This window comes from Mustela putorius, unplaced genomic scaffold (genome assembly GCF_011764305.1).
Source record: "Mustela putorius furo isolate JIRA1106 unplaced genomic scaffold, ASM1176430v1.1 tig00003853_pilon_pilon_pilon, whole genome shotgun sequence".
Taxonomy (NCBI): domain Eukaryota; kingdom Metazoa; phylum Chordata; class Mammalia; order Carnivora; family Mustelidae; genus Mustela; species Mustela putorius.
In genome coordinates, this window is record NW_025422005.1 from 75,207,650 (window position 1) to 75,227,194 (window position 19,545).

General features: G+C 38.0%; 1 long non-coding RNA gene across 1 annotated transcript in view; it reads right to left on the bottom strand.

The window, feature by feature from the left end:
* Positions 1-19,545, bottom strand: part of LOC123387360 — an 84,835-nt gene that overhangs the window by 33,819 nt on the left and 31,471 nt on the right. The window contains exons 2-3 of the long non-coding RNA XR_006601811.1: positions 15,154-15,198; positions 3,225-3,323 (exon numbers count right to left, since the gene is read on the bottom strand). This is a non-coding gene — a long non-coding RNA (uncharacterized LOC123387360). The remainder of the gene's footprint in view (positions 1-3,224; positions 3,324-15,153; positions 15,199-19,545) is intronic.

The following is a 19,545-nucleotide window of genomic DNA, read 5'->3' on the forward strand; positions in this document are numbered from 1 at the left end:
TCCCAGGGGAATTCTATCAAACATTTAAAGAAGAATTAATGTCTATTCTCCTGAAACTGCTCCAAAAAATAGAAATGGAAGGAAAACTTCCAAACTCATGAGGCTAGCATCACCTTGATCCCCAAACCAGACAAGGATCCCATCAAAAAAGAGAATTACAGACCAATATCCTTGATGAACACAGATGCGAAAATTCTCACCAAAATACTGGCCAATAGGATCCAACAGTACATTAAAAGGACTATTCACCACGCCAAGTGGGATGTATTCCAGGGATGCAAGGTTGGTTCAACATCCACAGATCAATCAATGTGATACAATACATTAACAAAAGAAAGAATAAGAACCATATGATACTCTCAATAGATACTGAAAAAGCATTTGACGTAGTGCAGCATCCCTTCCTGATTAAAACTCTTCAAAGAGTAGGGATAGAAGGCACATGCTTCAGTATTATCAAAGCCATCTATGTAAAACCCACTGCAAATATCATTCTCAATGGAGAAAAACTGAAAGCTTTTCTGCTAAGGTCACGAAGGATGGCAAGGATGTCCGTTATCACCACTGCTGTTCAACATAGTACTAGAAGTCTTAGCCTCAGCAATCAGACAACAAAAAGAAATTAAAGGCATCCAAATCAGCAAAGGAGAAGTCAAACTATCACTCTTCGCAGATGATATGATACTATATGTGGAAAACCCAAAAGACTCCACTCCAAAACTGCTAGAACTTGTACAGGAATTCAGTAAAGTGTCAGGATATAAAGTCAATGCACAGAAATCATTTTCACTTCTTTACACTAACAACAAGACAGAAGAAAGAGAAATTAAGGAGTCAATCCCATTTACAATTGCACCCAAAACCATAAGATACCTAGGAATAAACGTATCCAAAGAGGCTAAGAATCTATACTCAGAAAACTATAAAGTACTCATGAAAGAAATTGAGGAAGACACAAAGAAATAGAAAAATGTTCCATGCTCCTGGATTGGAAGAACAAATATTGTGAAAATGTCTATGCTACCTAAAGCAATCTACACATTTAAACCAATTCCTATCAAAATCCCATTTTTTTTTCAAAGAAATAGAACAAACAATCCCAAAATTTATGTGGAACCAGAAAAGACCTTGAATAGCCAAAGGAATATTGAAAAAGAAAGCCAAAGTTGGTGGCATCATAATTCTGGACTTCAAGCTCTATTACAAAGCTGTCCTCATCAAGACAGCATGGTACTGGCACAAAAACAGACACATAGATCAATAGAACATAATAGAGAGCCCGGAAATAGACCCTCAACTCTATGACCAACTAATTTTTGACAAAGCAGGAAGGAATGTCCAATGGAAAAAAGACAGCCTCTTCAATAAATGGTGCCTGGAAAATTGGACAACCACATGCAGAAAAATGAAATTGGACTATTTCCTTACACCATACATGAAAATAGACTCAAAATGGATGAAGAACCTCAATGTGAGAAAGGAATCCATCAAAATCCTTGAGGAGAACACTGGCAGCAACCTCTTCGACCTCAACCTCAGCAACTTCTTCCTAGGAACATCGCCAAAGGCAAGGGAAGCAAGGGCAAAAATGAACTATTGGGATTTCATCAAGAACAAAAGCTTTTGCACAGCAAAAGAAACAGTTAACAAAACCAAAAGACAACTGACAAAATGGGAGAAGATATTTGCAAACGACATATCAGATAAAGGACTAGTGTCCAATATCTATAAAAAGCTTAGCAAACTCAGCACCTAAAGAACAAATAATCCAATCAAGAAATGGGCAGAGGACATCAACAGACATTTCTGCAAAGAACACATCCAGATGGCCAACAGACACATGAAAAAGTGCTCCACATCACAGGGTATCAGGGAAATATAAATCAAAAAACCACAATGAGATACTACCTCACACCAGTCAGAATGGCTAAAATTAACAAGTTAAGAAATGACAGATGCTGGCAAGGGTGTGGAAAGAGGGGAACCCTCCTATACTGTTGGTGGGAATGCAAGCTGGTGTAACCACTCTGGAAAGCCATGTGGAGGTTCCTCAAAAAACTGAAAATAGAGCAACCCTATAACCCAGTGATTGCACTACTGGGTATATATCCTAAAGATACAAACATGGTGCTCTGAAGTGGCACATGCATCCAAATGTTTATAGCAGCAATGTCCACAATAGCCAAACTATGGAAAGAACCTAGATGTCCATCAACAGATGAATGGATAAAGATGAAGTGGTATATATACACAATGGAATACTATGCAGCCATCAAAAGAAATGAAATCTTGCCATTTGCAACAACGTGGATGGAACTAGAGGGTATTATGCTTAGCGAAATAAGTCAACTGGAGAAAGACAACTATCATATGATCTCCCTGATATGAAGAAGTGGAGATGTAATGTGGGGGGGTTAGAGGGTAGGAAAAGAAAAAATGAAAGAAGGTGGGATTGGGAGGGAGACAAACCATAAAAGATTCAATCTCAAAAAACAGACTGTGGGTTGCTGGTGGGAGGGGGGACGGGAGAGGGTGGTGGGGTTATGGACATTGGGGAGGGTATGTGCTATGATGAGTGCTGTGAAATGTGTAAACCTGGTGATTCACAGACCTGTACCCCTGGGGATAAAAATACATTATAGGTTTCTTTAAAAAAGTAAATAAATTTAATAAAAAATAAAAGAAGTTAAAGGAATTTGAGACTCTGGAAATGTAAACTCTCTAGACAGACAGTCAAATCAACTTCTACATATGCTTTTTTGATTGAAAATAATTAAGAAGCCAGGTATATTTTTGTACTCTCCCTTTCTAGTGCCCTTGCCCTTAATATGTGTATGTGCGTGCACACGCACTTTATGGCTTTCGTTCCTCAGTGCCCATGGATGATATGTTCTTGCTGTTTCAAATCCTTCTCTATGCACAGCAGATGAAAATTGCATTGTCACTGCTAACACTATAAATCCCCTGTGTTGAGTGAAATGTATGTGGGTTTGGGTCTTGACAGGAATAGAAATTCAACACCACCACTCAGTGATACAAGATTATCTTCACAAGTACTACCTGCAAGGCCAAACCATCCTGTCATCAAATTTCTACTTAATATGTGAAATTAATCAGGGTGATTATCAGTTGGTTATTATGGCTTTTGAAAGGCAGACATAGGCGTACACAGCATGGAATACATGGGATTGTGCTCACTCAGCATTTAGGAAGACATACTTAACTCTTAATGTGTCCCATTTCCTATGGCCCATTGTCCTCTGCTGTGCTGAAGCAGAGCTGTTGTTCTGCATTATCAGCTATATTTCTTGTGCTGTCACCATCTGGAGGAGGAGAAAGAAAAAGGAAGTATTAATGTAATTTTCTCTTATCCAATATGTGCCCAGTCTCCAGAGAACCCTAAGACTTTAAGGTATAAGGGATATCTAAAGATCAGAAAACCTATACTTCTGTTTGGTGCTGGAATCTGCTCTGACAGTTTTAACTCATTTATTCACTAATTTATTATTAATTATTAATAATGTAATAATAATAAATACAATTTATTATTAATTATTAACTAATATATTCACCAATGATTTCAGCCAAACAGGATTTATGAGATTCATTCATTTATCCATTTTTCTTTGAATATTCATTTCATACTGGGCTCTGATGATACAATTGAGAAATAGCAAAAATCCCAGCTCTCATGAATTTTACATTTGAGTAGGAAAAGAAAGACCAAAAACCAAAAATAATTAGCAAAAAGGTATGATGTCAGGTATCATTAAGAACCTACATGAAATAGGGAAAAGAATTGCCAAAGGGAATGATGGGGCTCAATTTCAAATCAGATGATTAGGAAACACCTCACTGAAGAAGTATCCACAGAAGAGCTTTCTAGACGAAGCCAAAACCCTAACCCAAACACTTACATCTATAAAAGCTCTTAGATGTATAGTGCCTGGTGTTTTTGAAGAGCAAAGCTCCTGTGTGGCTAACACACAAGAAATAAGGGAGATAATAACAGGACACGTGGTCAGAGAGGTAATGTGATTAGAGGAAATGATATGTAGATCTCCTGAGACATTGTAGGCTACTGTAATGATTTTTGCTTTTTCTCTGACTAATAGGGCAAGTCATTGATAGGTTTTGAAGGATTGAGTGGCACTATATTGACATTCTAAAAGACGAATGTCTATATATTTATATATTGGTGTCAATATAAATATAGATATGGATAATTTCCCCCAGCTTCAGTGTGGAGAATAGATAACTGGGTTGAAATCAGAATCAGGGAACAAATGAGGAGACCATCACAATTCACAATTCTCTAGACTAGAATCATGGATGGCTTGGATCGTGTCACTGTGGTGAATGTGGTAAGCTACAGAATTTTAAACATATTTATGAAAGTAGAGCTGATAGGATTGGCAGCCAAAGAAGTGAATGCTGGCTATAAAAGAAGAAGAATTAAGGATGACACCAAGATTTTTAGCTTGGGCAGCTAAAAAACAATGTAGCTATAATCCAGATGGAGAAGATGTCAGGGGAAGCAGGCTTTGGGAGATAGGACAAGTCTGCTTTGGAAATGTTGAGTTCAAGTTGTCTTTGACTACTTAGGTAAAGACAGTAGGTGATATTGCACAGGTCTGCAATTCAGGGAGAAATCCAGGCTGGAGAATACTTTTAGAGTTCACTCATATTTAGATATTTAAAGCTATGATTATCAAGGAGTAGATTTAAATAAGGAGAAATATCCAAATATTTTGTTTAATGGTTCTATATGTTAGGAAAATGGGAAGCTAAAAGGAATGACCACTGATACAGAAGGGAACACACTGGGAGGAGGAAGGGCCCCAGAACACCACTGAAGAAGGGTTTTTAGAAAATGGCTATGCCTAAAACTACTATAATGTTACAAATCAATTCTCTCAAATAAGAAAAGTGGGAGTGAATAATATGTAAAATTCTGCTGATAAGGAAAGGACGGGAAAAGCTGAGGACTCCTGCATTAAGCAATGTGTTTCTAGGTGATTTTGAGAGTAGTTGTGGCATCAAAGTCTCACTAGAATATTCTTGAGGAGAATAAGCTTCAGAGAATAAGTTTAGCCAATTGCTTTGAGAAGACTGTCAAATAGAGCAGAGAGTGATACTTAGGGAGAAATGGGGCCTCTGTGTGTGTGTGTGTGTGTTTCAAGACAGCACACATCACAAACAGATTTTATTCTTAATCTCTGGGAATGGTACCAAATGAAAGTCAACTCATTCCATCTTTGACCTGTCTGACTTTTACACTTTATTTTAATCATCCACCAATATCTCTCACCACCATCTCTGTTAAAATCTTCTTGAATTAGTGACCTTCCTGAGTTATTTTTTTCCTCATACCACCAAGCCATCATTAAAGGTTTGGGTTGCAAACTCCAGTTTCATTGTAGTATGGGAGCATCTTAACACCTATACAAATGTCTTTCTGAACAGGAAGTGCAGAGATCTAAACTCCCTTTTTCTACATCTTAAAAAATAAACACTACAGGGAGTACAAGACAGGGATGTCTCTGTTTTAGTCAGTAGTTTGGCTTCCTTTTTTCCAGTAATCATACTTTTGGGGACATAGTGTGAGAGTTGCAGTTGAGGTTCCTATGTAAAAATATGCATCCATAATTATTTTAAAGAAGCAATTTGTAATTCTCTTTGTATTATGCCACAAAAGAAATGTTTGTGAGGTAATGCCTTCTTACACTGAAGATTAGAGTGCACCAAGAGGTTTTCTAAACTACAGAAGAAACTTGGCAGTATCTACAGTTTTTGTCAATTATCATCACAAACACTACATAACAAACCACTTACTAACCTATGTGCCCAGGATCCATGAAATGGAGGAATGCTGTAGACTCTTAGTAGACAGGACTGCAGATCACTTGGCAGACAAAAGTGAGAAGGTGTGAAAAATAATGCAATTCATTTTTTAGTGCTGTTGCAATTTGCTGTGTTTTTCTAACTGGATCAGGATATATCCTAAGTAGTGACTATTAAAAAGAAAAATGAAGGTATGAGAAGTAAACTAATATAAATCTAATTATTAAATATGGAATAATGTTGTGGTTGTGAAAAGTTCTTGAAAAGAGTTCATTATCTCAACCCCTTCACTCAGTTAACTGTGTGTCCATAGACAAATGTATCATTTTTTCACTGAATTTATGATAAAGTTTATATATTTATATGCACTTTTTTTGGTCTGCTCCCCCTAGTTAACTGAAAACTCCTTAAAGACCTAAACCATATTAATCTTGATCCCCAGAGTATCACTAGCCCTTAGCACATAATAGTACCCAGTAAGCACACACTGAAGGAAAGAGGGAAGAAAGGAAATGTTGAGTAATCAGGAGCCAAATGAAAGGAAGAGAGAGGAGACTGATAGGCAGAGGGGAAAACAGAATAGTGGGTTCTGAAGAGAGAAGGAATGTGGCATGCAGACCTGGAAGCAGTCTGTCCAGTCCAGTATGATTGGCTGACAGGAAAAGGACAGAAGAGGCTTAGAAATAATCCATACTCTGAGGGCACAAGATGCAAAGGTCATTTTCAATAGTTTGAATGGCAGTGATATTCTACTACTATGTTCTGTAAGAGAAAGTTGTGTGGCGAGATTTCTCTTAAAAAAAAAAATTAGTACTCTGGTGTCTCCCACAGAAGTTCTGGGAATACATGGCACTGAATACATACTTACCCAGGTATACACACATTTCTCTGTCACTTCTCCTGAGCCAACCACTTCGGGGAGCTTGGAGCTTGGAGCCTGTTCCAGGGAAAAGCTGGTGCTGATCTTTCCCTCCAGCAGAGCCTGGAGAGTGCTATTCAAGGGAGCCTGACTAGACTGTGTGTACAAGCTTAACTGGCCCTTTGGGAGATAAGGAATACCAGCTGCCTGTGATAGGTCCTGGGGCTACTTTAGGATTTGGGAGTGCTCTGAGCTTCCCCACAATGCTCCCACTGCCCAGCCAGGCCTCAGGAGAAAGGTCTCTGTCTTCTGTGTAGAAAACAAAGCACATCACATCCCACCAAGCACATTATGTAACTGAAAAATGTCTTCCAGAATAACAAATTCAAGTCCATAAATGGTGGGGCAAAACCTCTTGTCTCATAAAATCAAGTGGAAACAGTATTTTGAAGTGTCAAGAATGATATAAAATACATGAGGGAAAAGATGAGACTTGGAGAAAAATATCTGAAAACCAAATAGGATGATATTCAGATTTTCAGGAAGAGAAAAGAATTCGGCAGGCTATCAGAGTTAGCTAGAAAACAATTTCCTTAACCGCAAGAGAAAAACAAATAGGCACTCTCAAAGAGCAAGAATGTTTAAGTCCTAAGAGAAGTCTGTCTTGTTCTCCACCAAATCCCCAGAGCCAGAAAAGTACCTGACACATAGTAGGTCCTAAATGGATTTTTGTTTTCAGAATTAATAAACTTGAAATTTGCTTCTGGCTAAATTTAATGAAATTTTTTGAAGGCATGATGTTAAATGACATGTAATCTACTTAGGGTAAAAGGGATCAAGATGGAGGAAAAAATGCAAATGTAGTAAAAAATGAAACGAAATGGAACATTGGGGTTTCCTTCAATATGCCTCGACATTTGACTCTTAACCAAAAGGTAGCAAATTATTATTGATCACTCATACAGGCCATAAATATCAGTCAGTCATGGTGATGCCATAACAAACTACCAGAGTCAAAAGTGATTAGAAGGTACATTTAGACTAAATAAAAAAAATGCTTAAACAAAAACTTTGAAAGACTCAAGTACTTGGCATGTAATTGTATGAATAAATGTTATTTTTAGCAATGAAGTTCATATTTAATAGAATACTTAATTTCCTTTTATAATGTCCAAATACTTGTTAAATGTCAAGTAATGGGCTTTGTGTCAGCATATAGCCATTAATGCTATGGAAGTAGAGAGATTGGTAAGGAAAAAAATGCATCCCTGTTGTTTCATGCTGAGTAGATTATCTCCTGTCCCTTGCTGAGTAAGAGAGGGAACATGCTAACAGGAGTAGTGTAAGGGCCTATTTAGCCAGAGAGGCCCCACTCCAGTCGAACTGCCATTTTGTTGTTTATGTTGTAAAACTTAAATTGACTCTGCCCACCCCCCCAGGGGAACTTCTTAAAAACAAGTCCCAGAAACCAGTCCCAGGTAACGAAGCCCAAATACAAGGGTGGGTGAGGCCAGGTGGAGACATCCGATGGGGGGGGGGCACATACTCTTTCCCTAGTTACCAAGGAGTATGGGTCCTGCCCTTTGGGCACATTTTGGGCACCAATTCTGACCAAGGTGATAGGCTGGTCTACTAGGGGTAAATTGTAATTCAATTGGTCACTTATGTGTGAACTAATATGACTGTGCAGCTTTCTCTGTGTGTTACAATTTCATTGGCCACCTGTGCATGGCCAGGCCCAACCACATGGCCTTTGCTTTATAAAAGTTAGTCTGTGTAACAGAGAGAGGTCACCCTCTCTGTAAGGGGCAGCGCCGACTGGTCTGTTTGATGGTTGGTTTGATTCTTGATACTTGGCGTGAAATAAAGCTTTGCTTGACCTTCACTTTGTATCAGTCTCGCTCCTTTAATCACAGACCCATTATTGGGGGACGCAACATTGGGGACCTAACAGAAGAAAACTGAATTTTATGGTCTCCAGGTGACATTCTGTACATACAATGATATGATTTTCTATCAACGACTGTAGTATATAAGGATGATCGCTACTTCTTAGGTTCTTGGAAATTTTACAGAGCAATTTCATCTCATTCTTTGGGATTTTAAGAACATTTACACTAGTCAAAAAACCATGGATCACCATCTAAATATTTTTTAAATGAACTATTTTTAGAAAATCCCCAAACACATACTGCAAACTGCATAAAGAAGTATTACATTCTCCTTCTCTGAATATGTTTGCCAATAATTCCAACAAATTTTGTACGACTCCCATTTTCCCTTGGTATATAGGAAAGTATGTAAAAACAAATAACAGCAACTTTTCAGAGGTCTCTCAGGATGATGGACATCTCCTTTATGGCTCTTATGGGACAGAATCGCTCCTATCATATTTTTAACATGGTTCTAATAGTGTTTATTGACTTATTTTACTTATTCTACTCCCACCAATTTTGTATCACCCATCACACTAATTCATTCCAGATGATGAACTGTCCCACTGGAAGTATGAGTGTGTAGCACTGCCAAACTCAGGGAGGTCAAAAGAACATTTTATTGGTACCATGTACTCATCTGGGGAAGGGTGGCTACATTGTTCTATAAAAAAAGTCTCTAAGATACTTAATTTATCACATTGCTTGGAGCACAAACTGTATCTTTGAGGTTTGCCCTGTGAAAACATGTGCAGTTCTCTCATTAGGCAGAATGAGAGAACAATTCTATGGAAAACAAAATGAAAACTTTCTTGTTTCTGACCCTTTGGAATCATATTCCACTATTGAGGGAACATAAGGCAAGCGGAGTGCAAGCACAGGCCACCATCTGCACCCTCCCCCCCAGCCCCCCACTCCTGGGTGGGACATGGGGGATACTCTTCCAGGAATCTCCCCCAACTATCTTTATGTTAATACCTTGCTAGAGGAAAAACCTTGAAAATGGCAAGGCCTCTGGTGTCTGGTTCCTTGTAGTCCTGTTTAGCATATGAAAGTTCTTTAGAAACCTCCCTTTCCCTTACCTCCCCCCAAATCAGTTCCACCCAGGCGTGGAGGTGGGGGAAGATTGCAGGGTGTCAGCCTTTTGCTTTGTCCTCAGCCAGCATTCTCTTCCCTCATCCCTGGGAGCTGGGTGAAACCAGTACCCGATTGAATTAAAACCCACCAGGAACCCTTTCTTAGGGAAGTTGGCTGTCAGGATAATGTGTGTGGGAATGTCACTTAGACCATGATGGATTTCAGCCTTTACTGTTTCTTGTCAGTGTCCTCTACTAACTACTTAAAACTACAAAATTTGGTAATTTCCTCTTGTAAATCTTTTCTAGTATTTTCCATGTTTAAAATAACAGGACAGTACGCAGCCTTCAGGACAGATGGTGCCGTGGCATGGCATGACATTTCAGTCCATTCACCAGGCACTCATCTGTAGCCTAGGACTTGATGGGGAAAGGAAGGGATGCCGCCACCCCTCCAGGGCCTTTGATGGCAGGAATGCCTTCACAGGGAAGGCAGGATCATGGTCAACAGCTATGTCTTGACTGAGGGATCCCTCCATTCACCTTTGACACAGGGAACCTCTGATGAATCCCACATGGGATGCCAGCCAGGAGTCCAGGGGGATTTGGCAATAGACTTTCTTTACTTTTCTTGGAGTGTGGCCTCAGTAGGCTTCTTCAGTTCCCAAGGACTCTACCTTAGGGTGCCTTTTAACCCATTGGAAGCAAACTACATTGCAAACTTAGAAAAGGACTGAGCTCCTGGAACACAGCATGGCCTCAGTGGGATCTATCAGTTAGGTCTCCTTCACAGCAAATAGGGTGAATGGACCTAGGGGACCTTCGTGGCTCATGCCTAGGCCTTCACAGCTCTACACCAGGGCCTCTTGAAGAATGTGTTTACCTGGATGTATCTGGCTGGTAACCCCCTTCTGACATATTGGATGATGATTAGGTAACTAAGCTGCCTCCTAGTAAACCCAGGTTGCTGGCAGATACACAGGCCATCCCCAGCAAAGGGGACTCTGACTTTCTCCCTCTCTCTGTGTTCCTCCTAACAGATGTGGGGGCTTCTCCCTTACTCATTTCCCAGGTTGATGGCTGTAACTAAAGCCAACTGGGGTTAGTCTCCCTCAGGACAGAGACATTAGGTAATATTTCCAAGCAGCTGCAGAAACTCACTTTGTTACAGAGAACACAGAGACTATCTACAAAGTCAACTTGGAACTCTCTTAGAATATTTTGATTTTTTTCTTGAGTCATTATCATGTCTAAAATAATACATTTATACTTCTAATTCTTTATCTTTCAACTAGAATGTCTTTTCTTTCATTTCTTAGGTTGAATCTGCTGTTTGCTTATTACTTCTTGGCTTAGCTTTTTAATTTGCCAGAGCACAACTTGAAGCAACCTCCCTAAGAATGGAGTGTAAAAGAGGTAAATTTTCTGAGTTTTCCTGTTTGAAAATGTTTTTATTCCATACCTGTATGGTTAATACTTTGGTAGCTGATAAAAGTACATGTTGAATTTTTTTTTATTGGTTTCTAGGTAATTGATAGTACTTTTTAAATATCATTTATATTATATTGAAAATGTCTTTTATTATCTCCACTTTTACACTCTTTGTTTTGTTTCAATCCTGAAATTTCATGATGATGTGTCTGTATACAAGTCTGTCTAGAAAGTATTAGATTCTCCATTGAGCCTTTTTCTTTTTGTTATCACTCTCTCTTATAGATCTATATTCTGAAATGCTTAGTTAACTCTTCAACCTTATATTTGATTTGAATTTTTTTTAAATAATTTTGTCGGTCATGTTTGAAAACATGATCTAGTGCATTCAAGAAAAGAAATCTCAGTAGGTCTTTGAATTGTTGAATTTTAGAGGCAAAACCTCCCCCCCCCCCCAGGAGACATAGACCCTTACCCAGGACCAAAATTAAAAAGTAGTAGTAGTAGTCTTTGCCCTTCCTCTCCACCTCCTCCTCTTCCTCCTGCTTCTCCTCATTCCACTATTGGTAATGATGTAGTGCTGCTGGGGACATAAATTAATACAACCTTCCTGGAGGGCGCTTGCTTAGTAGAGACTGATGCTTTAACAGGATGACTACAACCTAACTGCTCATATGTACAAAGTCTACCTCTAAAAATGTATAACCAAAAAAATATAAGAATACCATAAAAATACATTCAAGAATGGGATAACTCATGGCCAAGATTGAGAAAATATATCAGTTAAGTTACACTTAGGTGCAGGTAACCAGGGAAAAGTTACTGAATTAACAGAGTGACTTATTTCAAATTAAATATATATTAAAATGGGTAGATTCAGCATCAGTTAATTCAATGGCTTATACATATCATTAAAGAAGTGGGCTTTATTTCTCATATTGGCCTATGGTACCTGTCTACAAATAAACTAGCAAGAATTATGCTATGATTAGTAATTGATTAGACTAAACAAGATTGAGAGTAATTTCTGAAAAAGTTGTTGAGTTTACCTTGGTAAATAGCATGTGGTCAAGCTTGCCACTACAATCGATTAATTAAAGTTTTGGAATCTCGTATGACCATACAGGAATGGATCTCACAGAGGTCTAAATCTAGGACCCACTGACCTTTGTTTTGGGGTGACAAACTTTAACTTTACTGAATCTCAAAGAGAGTTCATAATAGTTGGTTTGTGCTTAGAACTTAGTGCAATAGACAGAAAGATATTCAAGTCTCCAGAGCAGCTGAGACAGAGTCAGGCAGGGGTTTTGGGGGATGGGTAGCAGAACACAGGAGTACAAAACAGGAAAGGCAAGCTTCAAAAATCCACATTCTCACCATGTATAAGTGGAATGATTCCCTTATATCTCACAAACCACTTACACCTCACTTACCTGAAGTGAGCTATTTTGGGGGTTTAGACATTGACCCCTGGACAAATTCCTCTTTTGTTCAGTCATCCCCATAAGCTTACATAACTTTTGTCACATTGAAACTGTGTCCTGTGTCCTTCAGTGTTTTTCTATCACTGATACAATTATCTGTGCTAATAATCATGCAGGCGGTACACTGTGCAAGTCTCACAATTTTAAAAGAATTGGAAAATACGTAGGACAAACATTTAAGGATAGAAACTTCTATCTTACTAGGACATTGTACTTACAAAATAGTGTTATTTTCAAATTAATTGGGACTGGATTAGTAAGATTCAGTCTGACTTAGAATTTAAGATGAGCAGTAATCTGTGTATACCAGAGACATGAATGCTTATGTCTGTAAAATTCCCTGGGAGTTGCTAAAATTTATGTGATTTTGAGAAACCCTTTGGAAAATTCTGCAGAGCTGAAGAAAAATATCATAGAGACAATATCAACATTTAGAGAAAATAATCTGAACTTTGCTTTTTGGTATAGGGATGTGATGACAATGATGATAATAATATATCAAGGACATGTATCTGTTTAATCTCATCCATGGAGTAAGTGATGCTTTTGCTGTTGAAAGGAGAAATTTATCAAAGCTTTAAATGTTCACCTTTTTAAATGCAAATGACAGTAGTGCTGACATAGCAAACTGAATACAGAACAATACATCACTAAGTAAGCTTTTTAATTCAAGATAAAGAGATAAAGCACAAGCAATATTAAGGACTGATCATGAGTAACTTCAAATAGTCTGATTTTAGCACATCACAAAGTAAACTCAGAATTTTCATGAGAGGAAGGGATCCAGTAGCCATCTGTGGAATTTGAAATAGTGTAACTTTACAGCAAAGGAAGAGACATAAGCTTGATCCACTTGCCAGGGTCTATTATTATAATGTTATTTTTCCTTATTTTCTTGCATTTTTCCTCCAGTTCCAGTCATTGTGAAGATTCACAAGATACTTAAATAGCAAAGAACATAGGCTATACTCACACTCAACTCTCAAGCACAGGTCAAATAATTGAGGTCCTTTTCTTCTGCTAGAAAAATACATCTGTAAGATGTAAAAAATGTCTTGTGTCTTTAAAGATAGGTTATAGAGGTGAATGGCTAAGTGCATAACCCTGAGATGTCATGACCTGGATTTGAATCATAGTCAAAATGTTTACTAATCATTTAATTCTGGTCAGACCTTTTAAAATGCTTAAGCTCCCCCCCCCCATCCACCTGTATTCATTGGGCCATTATGAGGAATAAGTTAAATAATGTATATTGAAAGTTACATGAAGTTTTCTCACAATCTTAGCAAGTTGATCTAGTGTGGATCACTATACAGGCAAACTTCATGAAAACTATTGCCAAGTCATGACCAAAATGTCATTATATGTCAAATATTTTTTTCAAAAAATGGTAAAAAGGAAGCTCTGTCTCAAATTAGAAAGAGGAAGAAGAATTTCAGAGTAAAGAAATCAAGTTGACACTGGTGATCCTTGCATGGCCCTGAGGACTGGGTTTCTGTGTGGACTGTGGTAAATAGTGATGTGGCCTTATTTGAAGGAACCTTGAAGCTGGCTATAAAGAAGACCACTCACAAGGCCAGGATACTTGAAGTGACAATCTCTAAAAATGAAGAAGACAAGCTTCAGAACAGAATTCTTTCCTTTATGCTATGGATGGGAAAAATAAAAAGATCTTTGAAAACTTGAATCCCTAGTCCTGGACCACACATGAGAAGAGATCAGAATTCCATAAGACAACACAACTTTAAAATATTACATAAGAGAGCAAAATCAATATCTAGAAATGAAAATACAGAGTATTTTAATATAATAAATAGCCTAAAAATTGTTAAATGAAGAAAATTAAAGAACTGTTAGACATGGGAATACACACATATAAGAAGAGAAAGGTAAACATGAGAAATGGGAAGAATAGAGAGGGTTCTAGCACATTTATAATGGTAGTTTCCAGATGGAAGAATACACAGGATATTTTCTGTAATTTTCCATATTTACTTAGGGAAAATGTCAAACATGAGAGCCAAGTGAAATCATTCTTCAGGAATAAGGCATAATATTAGTTATAACCTGACATTAACAGAATTAAAATGTCTTGAATAAGAAGTGAGTTATCAGTAAGAAGCAAGACGTCAGTACAGAAATTCAGCTTCTGGCCAGGATGGAGTAACAGGAACCAGATCTATGCTTCCAAGTGAAACTATTTAAAAAATGAACGAGATTATGAAAAAGTGGTTTTCAAGATACTGGGCACCACAAAATGAAGAAAAATGATCCCTTAGAAATGGGGTGGGGAGGAACATGAGCCCTAGAAAGACCCATGCTTACTGCATTAAGACTTTTTAGTCTGGGGCATTACAGAGGACAGAGCCAAGTCTAGTTCTAGAGGTCTCTGCATTAGCAGTAGCTGGGAATCTAGGTCAAAGTGGCAGGGGTTCATGGTAGGGAATCCTGTGAGGAAAGAGTTGCAGAGAGAAAATTTCAGAGATCAATAGAAGGTTTCTTTGAATATTCAGCTGAGTACTTACCAGGCTTGCATGTGAGAAAACTCATCAAGACCAGGAAAAAAGCACCTGGAAGAATTAGAAGGAACAGTGATTGATGTTTACACAGAGCTAAATAGGGCCTGCTCCCCTCTGATACTGGAAAACTTGGTGATTCCTAGAACATGACACAAAGTGTTTCTTTGAGCTTATGTACTAAATTTAATGTTCTCTTTCCTCATATCCAATATCTGTCAGTTATGGGTCATTTTTTATTAGGTGATATTTGTCCTTCCCAAAGGTGGTATTTTCCCACATTCTTCCAACTTTTTTTTGGCTTTCTCAACTCTGACCATGAAGCTAGCATTATCTTTATATAAGAGGTACTCCTAAATTTAGCATAAAAATTATAGCCTACTTGTGGTATATTATAGATCAATTGATCTGCTCATGACCCCTTCCTAAATTTTGAGAAACTTTTAGGGTATATTAAATATATTAATCTTCTTTGCTCTGAATTCTGATAAGCAGGTTAGGCTAATCAACTGTCAAAGAAATTACCTCCAAAGTCCTCTAATGAATATGATTTCCTATTTATTTATTTATTTATTTATTTCAATTTGCTTTCTTTACTCTTCCAGTTACATTGTCCATAGAAGTCTTTAAAAATACTTCAGAATTTCTTGATTTCTCCAGGGCCTAAGGATCTTGACTGAATGTGCCTATATCTGTGCAGAAAGGGTATTCTTGGATGCTTCCATATGTTAATACATTCATAGAAAAATAGACCTTCTGCATCTTTTACCTGCACAAAATAGGCACTAGAGTTTGAGGAAGCATTCTTACTTTTCCTATTACAGAGTTCTTCTTTTTTTAAATTTTTTTTTTATAAACATATAATGTATTATTATCCCCAGGGGTACACTGTGAATCACCAGGTTTACACACTTCACAGCACTCACCATAGCACATATCCCCAATATCCATAACCCCACCACCCTCTCCCTACCCCCCTACCCCCTCCGCCATCTGTTTGTTTTGTGACATTAAGAGTCTCTCCTAATACAGAGTTCTTTAAATTCAAAAAAATTTAACTTTGCTTCAGTGTTAAATAACAAAATTTTTAAAAATATTAAAAATATATAAATTATAAAATTATAAATTATAAAATTATATTTAAAAAAAAACTATTCCAGAGAAAATACTGTTTTTATCATAGAACACGCCCGCCCCCAGATGAGCATACATGTTTGAAGACATAAGTCCTTTTTCCAATCTAACAGATTCACAGAAAGAAAAATTCTGTGTGGGCTTTACCAGTAACTGTCTCATGTATTCAGGTACTTAAGACAACAACACTGTCAGTAGGGTGCTGAATTTACCAGAATAGCCATCCTGTGATGAACCAGACTGCCTTAGACTGTACTGAGAAATAACTGCTCCAATTTCTCCCTCCCTGTTCACTCTCAGCTGCTCAGACGGAAAGTCTTTTCCTTTGATTTTTGCCTGAGTTCCCTTATCTCAGCAGAGCCAGGACACTTAAACTGAAAGACTTTGGAAAAGCTGTGGGAGCAGCAGGGATTAGGGCAGCTGTAGAGTCCCCTGGCTAGCAGAGGAACAGAGCCCAGAGGAACTCAATGATTTTCCAGCCTGCCTTTCCTCTCAGCAGCCTGAGGACTTGTCCCCGTGTCTAAAAGACAACTTTGTATCAAATCACAGGTTTTCAAACCCGCAAGGATTCTTTGAGATTTCTTGGAAATGCCTCTAATGATGTGCTTTTAACAGGGACAAGGGGAACTTTAAGGGCCGGTGGGTCTTCTATCTTAATAGAGCAGATTTGCTTTTAGCTTTTTTTTTTTTTTAAATATTTGGACTTTTTACAATTTGAATTAAAAAGTTTTGAGTACTACTAATCCAAGTGACCACCACAGTCTTCTCTATCCCTGTCAAGCTGATGAAATTCTAGAATTCAGGTGAGGTTCATTGGGGTGGAGCTGATGACCAAGAAGGAATTCTTGAGACATCTCTGGTGCAAAATGATGGTTTATTACAGCACAGGGCAGGACCCATGGGCAGAAAGAGCTGCTGCCCCGAGGTTGTGAGGAGTGGTGATGATTGACTATGGGATTAGGGGAGGTGAAGAAAAGGGAGGGTTTCAAAGAACTTACATGTTTTTAAAGGAGACACACAGGATACCAGAGGCTTGGCTGTTTGCCAAGTTAAGGTGGTTTTTCCTTTTAGTAAGGCATTAATGGTAAGATAGTTGAGAGCTTCCTAATGGAATGTCACACTCCTGCTATCATCTGTCCTTATCAATGAGCTTTAGGTTTAGAAGAAATTTGACTTTACTTACATTTCCCTCTGCCTCAGGCTCCCTCAATTTTAGGGAGGGGAAGATGGTGTTAGGGCTTTAGGAACTGAGTTATGAGTCTTTGGAAGTTAGGCTGTTGGTAAGAAAGCCTCTTCCTTGTAAATCACAAGGGCATTTGTAATGTGAGGGAGACTCCGGCCTTGCAGGATTGTGATCTCTACAAGTTAACTATTTGTTTTTTCTTGAGGGCAGCCAGGAGTGCCTGAGGAATGTCATACAAGTCAGGGAGTGCAGGCTGGAGGGGGTGATGTAGGGTGCCAGCTTCTCCTTTGTCCTCAGCTAGCCTTCTGTTCCCTCATCACTACTATAAGGCTTTACTCCATTAATACCCAAGTAAACAGCCAACCTTTTGACCTATCATTTTAACTATTTGACATTCATTTTAACACTGATGTCACCCAAGTAACCTAGTCACAGATTTCTAAACAAAGTAAAAACATTCTGCTAGCCTTGAAAAATTTCTTTAATTCACAATATGCTATTTTTAGACAAATTCAAGAACTTCTGTTTCTTACAAGTATTATGTCAATATAGTTTCTCTGTTGAAAATGTGGAAGATTGCAGATTGACGTTATCAAACCCTGATGTAACATTGGAAGGATTCAAGCTCTATCAGAATAATTTACTGTCAACTATTCTTTACTCAAGGAAATAAAATACAAATAGACTTTATTTTGGTTTTGTCCTGTTTCTCTCCTTCCTGGTCTTTAGTGAGTCATCTTCAAGCAAATATCAATTTATTGATAATTCATTTGGAACAATATCGTCTGTTTCTGCCAGAGTATTGTCTTTGCTGCCAGTGGACTTCACTGAGGTAGCCAAACAACCGGCCATAGATGTCTTTCACTTAAGGTCACTCCCGATAGTCCCATTTTATCTGGAGTAAAAAGATACTCTTCTCCCTTGAATTACTAGTGCAGGACTGAAAAGAGATTGCGATATTTAGCAACTTGCTCAAGGGTTGAGAGGTGAAAAGAACCTATGTTCCTGGCCTTACAGCCTGTCTTACCTTGAATAACTGATAAGACACAGACCAAATCTTGTTCAACTTTCTGTATTCTTCAACAATTTAAAAATGCTGTCTTGGGAGGGTGACAAACCATAAGTGACTCTTAATCTCACAAAACAAACTGAGGGTTGCTGGGGGGAGGGGGTTTGGGAGAAGGGGGTGGGATTATGGACATTGGGGAGGGTATGTGCTTGGGTGAGTGCTGTGAAGTGTGTAAACCTGGTGATTCACAGACCTGTACCCCTGGGGATAAAAATATATGTTTATAAAAAATAAAAAATTAAAAAAAAATGCTGTCTGATTCTCGATCTTCATTAATAAAGTTAAATGTGTTAATGAAATATCATACATATTTATAACTATAATAAATTATTTATCTCACAGCCAAAATTATTGAATGTATGTATGAAAGTATGTATGAAATATCATACATATTTATAACTATAATAATTAGTATCTCACAGCCAAAATTATTACAGGAAATATAGGAAATCTAATTTTTTTTCCTCCCCAGAGACCATAAAAAAAAAAATGATCCATAAACAATACCTTTTTTTTAAATTTTATTTTTTATTTTTTATAAACATATAATGTGTTTTTATCCCCAGGGGTACAGGTCTGTGAATCGCCAGGTTTATATACTTCACAGCACTCACCATACCACATACCCTTCCCAATGTCCATAACCCCACCCCCTCTCCCAAACCCCCTCCACCCAGCAACCCTCAGTTTGTTTTGTGAGATTAAGAGTCACTTATGGTTTTTCTCCCTCCCCATCCCATCTTGTTTCATATATTCTTCTCGTAACCCCCTAACCCCCAACGATGCATCTCCACTTCCTCATAACAGGGAGATCATATGATAGCTGTCTTTCTCCGATTGAATTATTTCACTAAGCATAATACCCTCTAGTTCCATCCACATCATTGCAAATGGCAAGATTTCATTTCTTTTGATGGCTGCATAGTATTCCATTGTGTATATATACCACTTCATCTTTATCCATTCATCTGTTGATGGACATTAGGTTCTTTCCATAGTTTGGCTATTGTGGACA